We start from the raw sequence: 13796 nt of genomic DNA, 5'->3' as shown, positions 1-13796 counted from the left end.
TGGGGAGATGAGAAGACAGAAAAGACATTAGAACTCAGATATCTGAAGACCGAATGTACAAGCCAAGCAAGGGTACAATCTCACAGTCATTCAAGATCTCATGAAAAACAGAGTAAGTACAGTAGATTTGAGTGGCCAACCCAGCTAGATATGTGGCCCAGCAAGTCCCCAGGCTCCTCCTGTATGGGATCTTTCAGCCCTGAGATTCCAGTACTATGCTTGGCTTTTATGTGGGTACTGGGAATTGAACTTATGCCCTTAGGCGTGTGAGGCTAGCATTTTGACATCTTTGCACATGTTATCTTCTTTAAGCACAGTAAACATTGTTTCTTTTCTCAAGAGAGGTTAGGAAGGAAGGGAACAGCAGTAGAAAATCAAACAAAGTTAGAAATTTGATTTATTTAATATCCTATTTAATCATCTGTGACATACAAATGGAAGAATATGTTAAGGTTTCCAACCATATTCAGATGATCAGATCAAAAGGTAAATATAAAGTCAGAATAGCTATTTATTGAATCATTTTGCTTTTCATTTTATAACTTAAACTAGAATAAATTACTTTGAACTGAAACTGAATTTTTAAAATGATCGCAGAAAGGTTTGCACGGTTTTTAGAAGATTTGAATTGATAGCTGTATTAACAGTGTGTCTCTCAAAGTGATATTGATCATTTCATGACATTGTGCTGGAGTATGGAACTATTCATGGATCTGCCACTGCCTGCATTGGACAGTATGAAAAACAGAAATGAAACCAGAACATAGCACAAATTAGTGTATTTTTAAAAGACTGTGAGACAATGTTTTATCACCAGTTAAGACTTTACAAGCAAGAAATCTAACTTTTTTTAAAGATTGAGTTTAATGTTCATTTCTTACATCACAGGTGTGGGTTAGACATTCAAGACAGTAGTACTTATTACTTTTCTTTTGCGAGGTCTCGAATGGATAGGAGTTTCTACCAACTTTAATGTTTCTAAACAGCAGACCAGCATGTAAGATAAATGCTCTATAGAAACGACTGGCTCTCTCACTTCCAGGGAATTACATATAAAGAGTTCTGTATTCACTATTATCAGGCACAAGAGAAAGCCCACCCCAACATGACCTGCTGCACAAAATACCTTTTGTGATCAACTTCAGTGCCTGCTGAATCCTCAAGCCAGCCATTGACAAGTTTTCTTTTCCCACATACATAATTTATAAGTCATCTAATTAATATTTCATAAGTCAAACAGTTGTTCATATGAGTTACTTGCTTTCATGAATGGCAAAAATTAATTTTCCCCCAAATCTACTTGCATTGCATTTCTCTTTTTTCCAATGCAGTGCAGAGCAGAGACTGCAGCCTCGCCTTGAGAATCAGTCTTACAATGACGTCTCTCATTGCACAAAAGCTTGCACCCTGTGAACAAGTCTTAGACAACAAACGCTTTAAGGAAATCCTATACCACATGATATATCGCTGACCTTTTTCCTCTGTCCTCCTTACACAGGGCTCTGAGTTGGGTCTCTGGCTCCATTTATAGAGCATTTGACAATGACTGATAGTTCTGTTTTCCCTGTTGCCCTTACATTTAAACGCTCTTGCTCTTACATGGAGATTTGGAGAGGACAGAGTGAAGCTGAGAGGGGTAGGAACAAAAATATATAAACCCTCCATCTGGCGGATACCTCATGCTTGTTATCCCAGAGTATGAGTGACTTTCAAATTCCTGTGCACAACGAGAGTTTAAACCAATCCCTACTACAGCAATTTATTTAAAATTTGGGCTCCTGACTGGTCCCTCGGGTGGAGGGGATACTAGATCTCATCCTCTGTAAACTATGCTGATTCTCTTTACCTGTGAATCACACAGGGATAAAATCTCCAGCTTGGAATCAAAAGAGAGCAAGAATGCCCGTGTGATCTTAAAATTAATGTAGAAACACAGTAGGCCTTGTACAATGTGATTAGAAAGGACAACGCCAAACTCATACACACAGTAGGTCTTATGCAACATGATTAGAAGGGACCAGGCCAAACCCAGACACACAGTAGGTCTTATATAATGTGATTAGAAAGTACCAGACCAAGCTCAGTTCCTAGCTTTTCTCTCTGAAGCCAGCCATTAAATTAATCTGGTATCGTTTGTGTGTCTCTTGAATCTCTCTAGTTCTTTCATATTAAAAATATGGACGGACTATCACCTTCTGTTCTGCCTTCACCAGATCGCCCATCGATCCTCCCTCTTGACTGTTAGCACAGATGTCATCATTCCACAACCATGTCTGCATCCTTTTTGAAAGTCACCCATTAGCTTCCCGTTTCTCTCAGGATCCTCTACCTGGCTCAGAAGGTTGTATGAACTGGTTTCAGATCTTATGTGAACATGGCTGCCATGTAGCTCCTGCTTCACCCTCCACTGGGAAACACAGCTCTACATCTGCATGGCTTTGGGGGACAGCCTGGGCTTCAGAGTGACAATTTTTTCTCAGGAAACTCTCTGCCCTCCTCGGTGGTAGTTGGGTGCTTTGCTGCATATGCATCTGCTTAGCCTCTCTTAATCTCTCTCGCCCACACACACAGTTCTTACTGCACAGTTCTCACCCACAGTTCTCACCCACTTAGCCATGACTTGTCTGTTTTACACCCTAGATCTGATGCAATTTGTTCATACTGAGGATACCAGGGCTTAGAACAGTGCTTTGCTATTTAAAGTTAAAGGAAGAGAAAAAGGGGAAGGAGTTACAGGAAAGATAAAATCGGACAGATCACCCTAGAGAAACCAGAATCAAATCATATTAAAGGGAAGTCTTTCCGAAGTCCAGATGGGTCAGGAAGTAAACCAAGTAATGGAAAAGCACAATCATGAGTTGTGATTTAGTAAAACATTTGAACTGACTTGTTTACACACACAACATCTTCTGACTTTCAACCTCCTTTGATAACAACATATAATCTGGATTCTCAGGAAAAGAATTTGGAGTAAACACTTCTTAATGGGTGTGACATTTTACAAATGCACGGGAGAGTCTTGCAATGCCTCCAGCATTTGATGCAGCACTGACTACAGATCTGTGTACTCCTTTGCAGCTGCATGCCTGGGCTAGCAGACTTTTTCATCTCCCCTTTGTTGTTTACGATGACTCATGCACTACCCTAAATACAAATAAATACCCATGTCTTCTTCTATATTGCTTCAACTATATGAAGATGCACACCCCATTCACAAGCCTGCAGGTGAAGTCCATGCAGATATGATTGGGATTTCTGCTTAGACAGTCACAAAATCAGGGTGTTAGGCAGGCCACCCTCTTCTCTGAAGGGTCTGCAGGAGGACACACTTCCATATTCATGCAGGGTTAGCAGCATCTCTGTGCTTAAGGGACTCACATCAGCATTTCCTGGCTAGCCCATATTTCTTGCTATGCAGCCCTCTCCTTCTGCAAATCTGAAAAGTCACATCAAGTCCTCTTTACTCTTAGATGCCCTCTGACTTCCTCTTCTGCCACCAAAATAGAACTATGCCTTGAAAGAGCACACGTGACGAGGTTGGGCCCATTTGTAACCTTCTGGTTTTAAGGTCAACAGATTGATAACATGCTTATGTCTGCAAAATTTCTGCCTTTCAACATAATATAACCACAGAGAGCAAAGTCAACTCTAAAAGATCACAGGAGCAGGTTAGAGCCCTGCCACTGGAAGTAGAGATGGGTTTTTAACTCTTCTCACTATAGAAGGTTTTAGGAAGTATCATCTTGTTAATAAACAAAAAACTCTTCTTGCTGTTTTGGCTTTGGAGGAATTTCCTAGGACCTGCTCTCCCTTTTGTGGGTTAATGTAGAAACTCATTCTTTTTATATAAAAGCATCATTCTCTCTAATTTATACTGTTAGATATGGAAAATGCTCCTAAGACAGGCTAGATTTTCTGTTGAATTCTAAGTATGGTTTTATTTAAGGGTTAATGGATCAGAATTACCTGTAGGCCTTCAAAATTATTTTTTCTCTCCTTCTATGTACTTTTAGTAGTCCTTGCCAGAACCCCAGTCTTAAGTACTATTGTGTACTATACCTATACTCTATGATTCTCTACTTTTAAATACTATATTGCCATTATGATATAATCATTTAGATGAACATTATATATATATATATATATATATATATATATATATATATATATATATACATGAATATGTATATTCATATCTACTAGGAAGCCAGCCCCAATTAAATGTTTCCCTCTATAAGAGTTGCCTTGACCATGGTGTCTATTCACAACAATGAAAACCCTGACTAAGACATCTGCACTCTTTATATTACACACATCCCCAACTGCTCTCAGATAGGACCTGGTGATAATATCACTAGCCTCTTTAGACAGAAACATAGAAATCATTTCAATTTCCTACTTCCCCCATCTTATCAAAATTCCATCAGCAAGTCTTGTTACCCAACTGCTAAAATTATTTCAAATTTAGATTTCTATGTACATGTTCCATTTCTGAATAACATGCTTATATTTATCACATTTTGGCAGTTACTGATTAGGAAATCTGAGTAAAGATATCATGAGAGTGGGAGAACTGGCCCTGTCCGTCATTGACTGCAACACTCGGAAGAAGGGGCCCTGCACCTCAGGTGGGCAATAGTGTAGAGCTGGCCCTGGATATGGGTGAGCCACTGTGAGGGCATAAAAGCAGGAGAGCTGGTCCAGCCCCTTGCCTGCTGTAACACTTGGGAGAGCAGGTCCTGCACCTTACCTGGACAGCACAGTAGAGCCGGCCTTGATGGTGTGGGTGTGGATGAGCCAGCACCTAGGGCAGGAAACCAGGAGAGCTGGCTTTGGATCTTGATTGTCAGGACAAGAGCAAGGCAGGAGAGCTCGCTGTGATGTTGTAGGGGTGTGTGTGTGTGTGTGTGTGTGTGTGTGTATGTGTATGTGTGTTGGGGGGAGTGACCAGCTCATATACTTCTCAGGCCCAGATTCAGGGCCTTGTATCGACCCCATTGATGAGCTGCTGGAGTGTGTAAAGGAGCCAGTCCTACAGATCCAAAACTACAGGACTTCCATGACACAGGGCAACAGCAGGATAGCCAAGAGGAGTCCTAGTGATGTTCCAGTATTGATAGTGTAACAGAAGCCAGAAGCTGGTACCAGATCAATGACCCATTGCAATGAACATTTGCAAGCAAAGAAATGTGGACAAAAATATATAGTTTGGGACACACTGTGACACCACAGCTTCCATAATGAGGTTTTTTTTCTTTTTTTGTCAGGGAGGTTACAAGGGTAGGGGGTGGGTATGAGAGGAGGGGAAAATGAGTGAGACTGGTGTGCATGATGCAAAATTCACAAAGAACCAAGCAAAAGTTTTAAAAAGTCTGAGTAATTATTATCAGCAATCATGAATATTACACACACACACACACACACACACACAACTGTATGTACCCCCATAATCAGGTATTGTATAATTCTGGATATAAAGACATTTGTTAGAAATAAGAATCAACCCAACACCAATCAATTAAGCCTGAATAAATATAAATATGCCCATAAACATGAATAAATATGTTCATCCATATGATAAGTGCTATTAATGATAGACTGGAATGATGGCTTGGCAGATGCCTCGTTTGCTCTGGGGAAGTTTGGCAAAGCATGAAGGATACGTCTGAAAGAGCTGGAGGAGGTAGCTGGAGAATGAGCATTGTGGAAAAGAATCAGACTTGAAGAACCTGAGAGTCACTGATGTCTGGGAAAGGACTCCAAATAGACAACTGGGAAGAGGCCAGACCTCACAAGCCCCGGTGAAGTATCATAAGGAGCAACAGAAACACTTTATAGGTGGAATAAATGCATGAACCAGCGTAGGGACAGATTTCTTGGACTGTCATTTGATAGACACAGGATTAAAATGTCATGTAATATCATAACCTGGTAGAATCTCTATTTGAGGGAGGACAAGCTGGCTTATAGAGGTAAGCAAATGAGAGGTGACGTCTCTGTGCTGTATCTCTAGTCACACACTTACTGGAGCAGAGTTCTTACAAGTAAGTGACTAGAATAGAAGCTTGGCTCTTTTGTGAATGAATTTATTAATCTAGGCCTATGAAGACTTGTTGAGTAACAGTTACAGGCAAAACCTTGGGAGAGACCCTCTTCTGTCTTACATTTTAGTGAATGAAAACTAACGGATTAACAATCTAACTACCTAAGTATTGATGATGAAACAATGGTAGCAAAGAAATGGTCATATCCCATCCAAAGGCAGAGTTGCATTTTTTGTTTGGTGGTGCCAAAGAAAACGTTCATGAAATCAGAATGATATGAAGAGATTAGCAGAAAAGTTTCCAGGCATGAGACAAAAATTTGAAATGTAATGGTAGCTTGTTTGAGGGACGCAAAACCCTCAAGGTAGCAGGGCTTCAGGGAGAAATGTTGAATGTTTTTGAAGAATCACCGGGATGTAGAGTCTGAGTGGCCTTGTAGGTCTGGGGTTTCCAGTTCATCAAGATTGGAAGAGAAGCAAAAGTTAGAGTGAACAAGACCCAGCCTGACTTCAGTTTGACATGGTCACTGCTGACTAGAAGGAGGCAGCAACAGCCGACAAGACCTCACACACATTGAGGGTTAGAGAAGATGCTGACAATGAGGAGGTGGCCATGGAAATAAGTGAATATTTTGAACAGATTAGCACTTTATTAAAGACAATGTCAAATATGCACAATTCAGAGAAGGGAGATTTAAGCCTGTCAAAACTCATCACCCATATTTATCAATTATCAATGCACTGACAGTGCATTGATTTCTTCCTTATACCACCAATTTCTTCATATTACCAATATTATTACTATCATTATTATTACTGTTATTATTATGACTTGGGTATGAAGTTTTCCCACGAAAGATTCATGTGTTCAAGGATCAGTACCAAGTGCATCAACATTCAGTAATCATCCCTGGATCATAACAGTTCTGACTTCATGAACAGGTTACTCCAGTGATGGAATGATAATTTGATAGCATGACTGGAAGCTGGCCATATTTGAAGAGATAGTTGGAGGAAGTGGGTTACTAGAGGTATGTCCTAGAACAGTATTCATCTTATCTCCATGTCTCTCTGTCTCTCTCTATCCTCTGTGTTTCTCTCTCCCTCTCTCCTTCCTGGATATATGAAATTGAGCATCTTCCTGAGTACAGTAAGCTGACCACCACCATGGTGTTTTGATGTGCATCAGACCCAAACAATGGAGCCAGCTAACCATGGACAGAAATCCTCTGAAACTGATCTAAAAATAGATCTTTTATCTTTTAAGTTGAATGATGCTAGTTATTTTGTCACACAACAAATAATATAACCAACACTCTGTTGTGTCCAGTAATCACTATAACTGGCACATTTGAAATCCAATGCATGTATTGACAAAACTGTGAATGAAGGAATCAATGAATGAGTTCTTAAACCATGACCTAGCAAATAGTCTGCCTTCAAAAAAAATATTCTGGAAGAATATAGTGGTAGTTCTCTTAACATTCAAGCGAGGATCAGGTAAAGGAGGATGTCCAACCTGATCTCTGAAGTTGTCATTGATCTCAAATTATCAAGCTGTCGTTTACCTTGCAGCAGACAGATGGCTGGACTCTGAGCTGGCACACATCTGCAGACATTTCTTCCAATCCTGAGGTCATCATATGACCTCAGTCTGAGCACTTCGCTGTGGGCTTCCAGTTTGCTATTAAATTAGTATTAAATTACACCCTATATTTTTCTTTCATTCTGGTAATCTAGAAAAACTCTTCATCGGCTAACATCTGGCTTTTTAGAGTTTTAAACCCTACCCTAAACACAACTTGAGCATGCATGACTCTGGCTTTGTGTTCCACACCAATGGGGTCGTGAGATGTAGCAGTGGGAGCTAACTCTGCGAGTATGCACTCAGGAACTCTTCCTGGACCTTAAAGCATGAGACTCATCAGAACTCCATGCTGGTAGATTTAATGACATCCTTTTCTTTATGCCTCCTGTTCAGGCAGCTGAATTGCTTTGGTTACTTTTTTATTTAAACATTTTGTTCCCATCCATTTTATATTGTCCCTAATCAGATGCCAACTTTTTGGATGAACAGTCTTACATGATCATTTGATATTTTATTTTTGATTTCCAGAATATAGCACTCCTGCTTAAAAGTTATTAGTCTCTGCAAATCTGACAATGTCTCTGATATTCATTTTATTGTTTTATTCATTCAAATTAATGCTAGATCCATATGTATGTCTGCCAATTGCTATAGATAACCTACAATAAATATTTTAGATTTAAAAAAATAAGAGTAGAGAAACTTTAAATAACAATAAATACTTCTCTATAAGTATATATTCAACAAGAGAAATAAGGCTAGTTTAGATAAAACATGACAAATTATTTAAGAAATATCCTTTTATTAGGAATAGATTAACTCCCATAACATTTTTAAATTTTTACTTATTGACTTAAGATGCTATACAATCTGCAAGGATTTTCAATCTGTGAACACAGTTTATTTGTTCATATGCAAGTTATTCGACTAACATACAGCAGTTTTACTCTAATACAGCATGATGAGTTAACATCCTAATTATTTGAAATCATATGTATATAAGAAACTAGTATAATATTTTGATGCTAGATTATGTACATATTACACTTGAAATTTATTTTAAAAGTGGGGTATAAGAAATAGTTTCATTCAGTTTAGAATGATTTTCATATGTTTGATAAAAAGATAGGAAGCCACATTGCATGCTAGGATCTTGTGTCTTGAAAACACTCCATGTTTTCATCCAAAGTCACAGGAAGATACAGACAACTACAGACTCATCCCCAAACCAAGAAGAGTCCCCACAGAATTCTGATGAGGCCGCTGCCTGCAGAGCATGGGGCAGAGCCTGACCTCTGACCCTGCCTGACAGCCAGGACCTTTGTCATCCTGCTGCTCAAGTCAAATTAGGCTGTAATTACCCTCAGACAATGGCCGTAATTACATATTCTAGGCCCTGTGTCTGGCAGGAGGACTGCGGCTGGCCAGGGATAGAGAAGAGTCAAAAAGTCAAAAGACAATCTGCTTTTTGATACTTTTTTTTCCCAAAGTGTGGCTTTGCTGTGTGCTTCCCAAAGAGGAAAAGGAATCAAATTGCACTGGAAAACACCTGCTTATTCAAAATACAGCAAGGACACCACTGTCATGAACATCAGTGGACTTGATACACTAATATACAAATGGCTTTGTAACTAAGAGACAACTAGGGCTCCCACAAGCTTTCCAGAAGACGCTGTTTTCTACTGCAGCTTCATCTTAATTAAAGAAAAACTTGAGGAAGGGGAAAAGGAGAAAGAAGAGGAGGAAAAGCAGGAGAATAAGACAGAGGAGGGGAGAGAGGAGAAGTGGAGGAAGGAAGGGGAAAAACAACAGATACCAACTAGAAGAGACGAGACAAAGCTATATCTTCCAGCTCTCCCTCTCCCTCTCTCTCTCTCTCTCTCTCTCTCTCTCTCTCTCTCTCTCTCTCTCTCTCTCTCTCTCTCTCTCCCATACCTGCCCCCCCCAAGATAGAGTTTCTCTCTCTAGTTCTGGCTGTCCTGGAACTGACTATGTGGACCAGGTTGGACTTAAATTCAGAGATTCACCTGCCTCTGCCTTCTGAGGGCTGGAATTAAAGGTGCGTGCCATCCCACCCTGGCATTTATTTATTTATTTATTTATTTATTTATTTATTTATTTATTTTTATATGCACTAGTGTTTTGCCTGTGTGTATGTCTGGTGAGAGTATTGGGCCCCTGGAACTGGAGTTCAGACAGTTGTGAACTGCCCTGTGGGCGCTGGCAATTTAACCCACATCCTCTGGAAAAGCAGTCAGCGCAAGATGTTCTATGCCAGGACACTGAGTAGGATACATAACTAGAAGACACACTTCGGTGAGCTCTATCTATCCTTGCTGCTCTAGAGATCGGCTACGAATTACTGACACATTTTAACATCTCTATTTAGCATTCTAGATTTGCCACGATTTACCCTTTTCTCAAGGATAGTTTCTTACTAAATTCTTTTAGCTTTAGTTTTATAAGTCCTTTGAGAATTTTGTTTGTGTTTTGATCATAGGCACCCTCCCAAGTCTTGTCAACCCATCTCTGCTTTGGTACCAACCCAAATCTGTGTCTGGTATTTTTTAACCTTCTAGACCAATTTATATTACTTAAATATTCTTGAATGAGTCGTCTTCCACTGACAGGTGGAAGATGACTCTTTTGCTTTCCCAATTTTTTTATACTTGATGTTCTGTATACCCTCGTGTCTCTGGGGCCAGCCTCCCGCCTCCTCATGCACCATCATGCTGAAACAGAAGCATTAGTGATCCTCCATTCACGCCACTTTTATATCTGCCTGTCCCTCCTTACACATATTTTACAAGTAATTTTTTCCTAATAATTAAAGCTAGCCACAATCACCTGCCTCTCTTCACAACGGTTTTGTTTCCTCTGTGATGGGGTTTTAAGGTTTTTAGACGTTTGTAATGGAAACACTGATATGTTTGTTTTGAAAGCATGTCCTAGAGGCATTCCAATCAACGTGGCCTGGAGTTCTCTCCACTGTTCTATTCTGCTGTTCACACACCTGTGGTCTCAGAGACACCCCAGGTACCCCATCCAAGGGAATGCTCTTGGCATTCATATGACTCAGAGCCTTGGTGTTGTTCAGTTTTCTGTGCACCGTGCCTGTTTCTTTTCTCTCTCTTTTGCTTTATCTTGTTTCCTCAGTCCACGGAACAGTTTATACATCTTCAATATATTCACTACAGCTTAATGGTATCATTTTACATCATCTTAGATCTTGATACTGTCACTCACAGGCTGGTACTAATGAAACATATTAATCAAATCAGTCATTAATACAAATGATCACAAAATATGTGCAAAAATTAAATAAAAATCATGTGATTATGCATCATTGGTATTAGGCCTCCATATTTTATTCAAGGAAGTAATTAATCTGAGCTAAATACAGGCAGGCTCAGGAACAGTCACCTTCTACAGTGTCAGAGAGATGGCCTTGGAGCCGGAGCAATCTCTGCTAGTATTTTTCTAACTCCTTTCCCTTGTAGTGTGATCTAGGAAACATTTACTTAGTGTTCAACCTGAAACTTCTGTGTGTGCTATCTGGTGACATATCAGGGAGGCTGAAGAGATGGTTCAACAGTTAAGAGCACTGGTTGCTTCTCCGAAGGCCCTGGGCTTGTTTAGTGGCATCTACGTAACAACACATAACTATCTGCAACTCTGGTTGAAGGGTATTTGAAACAAACTTCTGGCCTCTTTGGGTACCAGGCACATGTGTGGTATGCAGATATACACATGCAAATCAGCCATACATACACATAAAATAAAATAACTCTAAGTGGCAATTTGTCTCCAGTATATGAAATCAAACATTAAGTGAGATGGGCCCGGGAGCGGCCTCGGTGGATAAGAGAGCTATTGTTCTTCCGAAGGATGCAAGTACATTTCCCACAAGTTACACTAACTCACAACTGCCTGAGGCTGTCCATTCACAGGATCTGATGGAATCTGCAAACATTGGCACATATGTGATGCATGCATGTGCATACATACATACATACATACACAAAAATAAATCTCAAAAATACATATTACATAAGATTATTCATTTATTTGGCACAATGGTGGCACATAGTTAAGTACTCAACAGATGCTTACCAGATTATTATTGTATATGAGAACTAAATAAACTCATGTGATTTTTTTTTAATTATTTAATGTTTAAACTTAGTGTCTATTTTCCAGTCCTTTAGCAGCTGTTTGGAAAATGTCAAGAATGGAGACCATTGCAGAATACCATAACTGTTGAAAATGAAGCTGTAGAGCCCTCTCCTAAATAACACATCTACAAGATAAACTCTGCAGTAACGCTCAGTGTTCATTATGGAAGAGGGGTGCAGGAGGCTACTGTGAGATTGTGTCTCCTAGAAATGTCGGTGAAGCTACGCTCCAGAGGTACCACCAACATGGCTGCCTAGACAAGCCTTGGACAGGGCAACACCACTAGGTACGCTAACAAGGAAGGCTGAAAGCTCATTGGGCCTCAACCATAGACAAATAACTGTAGGCAACTAAAGAATGCTGAGAACAGAAGAAACAGTTTTTCAAGCACACTAACTAACTGGTTGTCCAATACCTAGTAGTCAGCCCTAAAAACATATATCTAACAAACATTATTACATTATTCAGCCTCAGCAGATTGTGTGTGTGTGTGTGTGTGTGTATGAAGATAGATATTAAACAATAAAGTAAGGGTTATAAGAAGGTTCTTATTTTCTATTATTTAATTTTCAATAATTTTTCACAAACTCCTTCAAAACTATTTTTCAGCTAGAAAACAAGTTAATATCAAATAATGAATTCACTAACTGGAATATTGTACTGATGTATTGATTATAATGCAATGAATTAATCCCTAGTGCAAAATATTCTAAAACTCCAAGACTTTTGTGTTTAAAATTCAAGTAAATATAGAAGTAAAGAATGCATACTTACCTGCTAACAAATCTAGAAAGAAAGAAAGAAAGAAAGAAAGAAAGAAAGAAAGAAAGAAAGAAGAAAGAAAGAAAAGAAAGCTGAGGAAGAATTAGTGTCATGTCCTCACAGTCTCAGTTTAGCCACTAACTTCAATTAACTTTAATATTATTTCATCTTGAAGACTCATTATTTCTCACATATTAAATGAAATGAGATATTTGGTAAGGTGGAATTGAAATAAATATTAATATTAATGACAAAATTAATAATGATTACGCAATTAGTAAAGTTTCTTCCACTTCCACATCTTATCTGATTTTGTGACTTTCACGGACAGAATGACTTGAAACTCATTAGACACAAGTAAGCTGACATCTCTCACCTTGTGCAAGATTGAGATGTCAATCTTTGTACATTGTCACCTGACTAGCTTTCAAAGCACACAAACTTGTGGAGATACACACAGGAAAAACTGCTTGAAAGCAGACAGAAACTTAAAAACCTATTTTAATAGCATCTCCCCTTTCTCTACTTTCATTACTGTGTTACATCTTAAGAAGCAATGTTCAACACTGCCTAGCATCCTTACCTGCCCTATGTACTTCCTGTCTCCTCCCTATGGCTATTCACTGCATTGCTAGCTACAGGAAAAAAATCAGTATCTGCCCCAATGAATATCTGAATCAAACCAAATTCAGTCCGAATGTTATGGCTATGAATTATTCAACTAAGAGAGTGGGTCTGTAATATTGTGTGTCTTGATTATGGTTGCTCATGGGTTGCTCTGTGGAAGGCGATGACTCGACTCCTCACTGTGGCTGAAAGAACAGCTAATCTATTCAGTTAATGATCTTGGCAGCTAAGCGAGCAAACACCTTTAAGGGCAAACTCCAATACTAATACACTCTCATAATGGCTTCTCATTTATTTTCTTTCAAAACTTTATGAGGAAAATCGAGCATGCTCAGTAGTGTTCCTGCATGTCATTTCAACTTCTTAACATGTTCTCCACAACCTTGAGCCATCTTCCCTTCTTGGCCTCTTATCCTAAGCTAATCATACTCAGGAATGCATGCCTCACTCCAAAGTGTTTTCTTGCAGGATTTTGTAAAAAGTTCATGAATAAACCCTCAACACCCACATTTGTGTTGATTGAGAAGGTCATTCATTTGGAAAAAAACTCATCCTCTGTTGCAAATAACTGGTCTCCCTCCCTCTCCCTCTCCCTCTCCC

Source organism: Grammomys surdaster, unplaced genomic scaffold (assembly GCF_004785775.1).
Source record: "Grammomys surdaster isolate TR1022 unplaced genomic scaffold, NIH_TR_1.0 65, whole genome shotgun sequence".
NCBI classification, from domain to species: domain Eukaryota; kingdom Metazoa; phylum Chordata; class Mammalia; order Rodentia; family Muridae; genus Grammomys; species Grammomys surdaster.
The sequence above is the reverse complement of the archived record's forward strand: the minus strand, read 5'-3'. Positions refer to the sequence as shown.